This window comes from Suncus etruscus, chromosome 5 (assembly GCF_024139225.1).
Source record: "Suncus etruscus isolate mSunEtr1 chromosome 5, mSunEtr1.pri.cur, whole genome shotgun sequence".
NCBI classification, from domain to species: domain Eukaryota; kingdom Metazoa; phylum Chordata; class Mammalia; order Eulipotyphla; family Soricidae; genus Suncus; species Suncus etruscus.
In genome coordinates, this window is record NC_064852.1 from 55,667,265 (window position 1) to 55,671,481 (window position 4,217).

The window sequence follows — 4,217 nt, forward strand, 5'->3', positions numbered from 1 at the left end:
ACCTCCTTAAGTACTCTGCTCTCACAGTTCTGTGTGCCCTAATAAAACACCATTCCTAGGAGTAGAGGGTGTACAGGGCACCAGACTCCTAGCACAGTGTCTTCTATGGACCTTCTAGAATTTGAAGGAACAAAACGTATACCCCTGATTCAATGTCACTATGTACCTAAAATATTACTGTGCAAGATTGTTAATCCACTGTGGTAAAAATAAAAATTCCTCAAAAATTATGGAAGTAATAAATATAAATAAACCTGAGACTTTTAAAGAAGTCATCTTTTTCCAAACAACAGAGTCTCCCTTACATTGCTTTTCTTCTTTTTGCCATAGAGCAAAGCACAGATAAAACATCTGTGGTGAGCCTCACACAGCTTTTCACATTTTTACTTTAGGAGCTCTGTAGGATTCTGGGGTCCTGCGTCTCCTTTCTACCCATAAGGAAATTGTCCATTTTGATAGCAGTGGCATTTGTAGAGGCCACTCAGGTATCACAGAGACAATGGCAGAAGCAGGAAAGCAGGAGATGCCAGGTCTTGTATCAGCCCCTCAAGAGCCACAAGCAACAAACCTGTAACTCAGACTCCTCTTGCCACTCCAAGAACTTTAATACCAAAGTGTGTTGCCTTTAGGAGCATTTCTGTAGTGTTACTTTTACCCCTGTGATGAAGGGATGTGGACACAGGAGGGAATCTATTTAGAGAGCCACTGCTACTGCTCAGAGTCTGTTCAGTCACTTGATTTGGCAGCATACAGCATAGCACAGAATTCCCTGGCAGGCAGGTGCACTCTACTACTTGCTAACCTCTCTAACTTTAAGATCTTCCATTCATACCTCACTTTGTGTGCTCTACTCCTCCTCCCCATTTGAACATGCAGGTTCCTCTACACTCTCTGCTGTATCTCCTCTCTATGCCATCTGATCTTGAGTTTAGAATGGGGAACCTTGGAGAACCTTCTTATGAAGGAGATCGATTTATGTCTCTCACTCTCCTGACTTGTTTTAGCATGATACTCTCCAGATCCATCCACTTAGCAGAAAATTGCCTGGTAAAATAATTTTGGCCACAAGAAATTATAAAAATAATCAGAAAATTTTCATATACCCTTTCTCCAGCATCTCTGATGCCAGCATCTTTCCATAGCCATCATCACTGATGGCTTTACAACTTCATCTACTCCCTCTTCATGGCCTCGCTGAGTTTCTCTACCTGCCCCCCAGAAATCTGTCCTAGTATCTGAATGAACCTATTACCAGAGCAAACTATTTGCAATGTCCAAGATTGAGGAACAGAGACTAAAGCTCAGTTCCTGCTTCTGAATTTGGAACTTGTATCTTTATGTGATATAACTTCACACAAATGTTAAGAGTCCCCAAGTAAAAACGTATGGTTTATTTATTTAAAGTAGAGGCAATGAATAACTCATGAATTCCTGCATGGGACTATTCTTCCTTGTAGTGGAGATGGATGGCTGAATTGATTTATCCCCGAGCCTTGTTGTCTCTTTCTATCATGCAAGGAAAATGTGACAAGTTTGGAGAGGCAGTGAAGTGTGAAGGCAAGAGGACATGGTTGCAACCTGGGAAACAGAAGGTACCTACTGATTAACCTGGAAAATCACTGGTAGTCTTTATTTCTCCTTTGAAAAAAGGAGGCAAAGGGGAGGCAGGGGTTGTGGTTAGAGGCTCCAATAAAAATGAACATGACTTGCTGGGGTCTCTAAGAAGCTAACTAGAAAAGTGTTTTAGCATGTATTAAGGAGGAATGGTGGATGCAAAGCTGTAAAAGGAAGGGCTTGCAGAGGCTGAGGAGAAGTTTAAGCCAATGAAAGTCTTGACTAACTGCATGGAGAGCTGTAGTGGAAAAAAATATAAAGTCTATGACTTTATAAAGAAATAAGATACAAGTTCCAAATTCAGAGGCAGGAACTGAGCTTTAGTCTCTGTTCCTCAATCTTGGACATTGCAAATAGTTTGCTCTGGTGATAGGTTCATTCAGATACCAGGACAGATTTCTGGGGAGGCAGGTAGAGAAACTCAGCTAGGCCATGAAGAGAAAGTAGATGAAGCTGTAAAACCATCAGTGATGATGGCTATGGAAAGATGTCAGCATCAGGGAAGCTGGAGAAAGGATACATAAAAAAATTCTGATTATTTTGACATTATAAAGCCATAGACTTAATATTTTTATTTTTCCACTGTGTATTTAATCCCTCAGACAGATGGGTCTGATGAAGCAGGATAGTAGCTGCAGAGAAATAATATACAACAGTCAGCAAAGATATTCATTGGAGTTAATTTGCTTTAATTCTCATGGTCTTTCTCTGCTATCTGTCTCTGCCATCCGCTTTCTTTGCCGAGCTCTCCTTGACCTGTGCTCCTAAGCCATGTCTTTTCCCCCCGTGCTGTGTATCCTGTGTTTCTTCTCTCTTTTCCCCAAAGGCAGCACTTATTCTTTATTATCCAGAATCCCATCCACTAGGGTGGGGGAAGGCCCTGTAATCCAGATGTGATTTTACATACTGAAAGAAGAGGTTAGGAAAATAGGAAGTTGGGGGAAGTGCCTTTGTGGGGCTTTTACCTAGGTTCACTTTACAGAAAGTTCTAAACCTAGAGCATTTTTGGTATAGTGTCAGTGAGGGGCATCTTACTACCCTATATCCAACAGTGTGCATGGTCCCAGGATGAATTGGAACTAAGGCCAGTTGCAGATAAATGAAGCAATTTTCTCCAATGATACTCTCCATTGTTGGACTGGAAGGTCTTTATGAAAGAGACACCTTGAAGGTGATCGCCTAGAAGTCTACCAAAATGAGAAAACATAAGGTTGTTGTTCATTGATATAATTATAAGAATATTGAATATTAGCTCTCATAGGGTTATTAGAAATCATCAAGCTCAATCTCTTCTTTTTTTTTTTTAAGGTTGAATCAAATAGGAGCAATTGGGGTGTTTCAGCCCTAATCACACAGAGATGTTAATCACAATTTATGCACACTCCAATCATCATGTTCTATCTGCCCTCTGAAAAGAATATATAAAAATTAACCTACCTGACTATCTCAACCTCTTCTTAAACAGAGGAAATTGAAATGTTAATGACTTGTCTGATGTCACAGACATGTTTTTGCCCCTGTCCATTCTAAGGAAAAGATTTAATATGGTGTCTGAATCTCCATTGGGAGTATAGGGAAGGCTCTCTGTACAGGCTTTAACTGACAGTATCTCCAACTGGACTCAGGTACAGCCAAGGGAGCCAAAGCCCAAGCTGCTACTTTTTAAAAATTTTCTCCCACCAGTCTTTTAGAATTTCTCCTGACTTTAGCCTCTAAGAAAATGGTATCCAGCCTTCTGGTTAACTTGGAGTCTATCCAGGCCAAATATTCAATTTGATCTTTACTCTTTGGTGCAGGTTATAGAGTTAAAATATACTAGGATTAATTCTAGTGGCGATGGTGCTCTAGGACCTATGGTCACATGAGAAATTCATCAATTCGTCAACCAAAGCTAGAGTGACAGAGCCTGAAAGAGTCAAGCCTGAAAGGAACCGGAATTGGAATTTTGCCGGCAATTTGTACAGTTCACCCACAATGTCTCTAAGGCCTGGGTCTGGGAGGTCCTGAGAGAGCAGATAATGAAGTCCCAGGTTAGTGCTGAGAGTCTGCCTCTGTGCCTGGCAACACTTGGGCTGAGGTTGGGGCAGGAATGAGGGCAAAGTTGCTAGAAACAGTCACATTTTATAAGAAATGTGTTTATCTTGTTCCATTCACAGTGGAAAGGAAACCATCAGCTTAGAGCCAAACCTATTTCTGGGAGCACTCCATCTCTTTTGAGCTGCTCCCTGCAAATTTGTTGCTTTAGATTTCTTGGGCTTTAGACTAATGCATGAACTATATTCTACAGAAATTTAATAAGAGCCTTGTGTGTCTTGTAATTCATGTTTCTGTGTCTTATCTTTACTTAATGCGCTAATATGGAAATTAATTTAGTGCTCATCAGATAGCAGAGTGAATTGTCAAGGTGTGGATTTCTTTGAGCATTGCTTAAAGTCCCCCCCCCCCCCGATCCTCTTTGGCAGCTGAATACTTAATATTATCCAAATAGGGGAAAATTGACTTGCTGAAAATAGGAACAAATTTAGAGCTGAAGGAATTCCATAGCTTTTCAAACCTGGATCTGACCTGGCCTGCTGTGCTTGGGTTGTTTTCCATTTCCCTTG

General features: G+C 40.9%; 1 pseudogene; it reads right to left on the minus strand.

Moving 5' to 3' along the window:
* Positions 1–2,927: 2,927 nt before the first annotated feature.
* Positions 2,928–3,058, minus strand: LOC126009934 (uncharacterized; annotated as a pseudogene).
* Between the last annotated feature and the right edge of the window lie 1,159 nt (positions 3,059–4,217).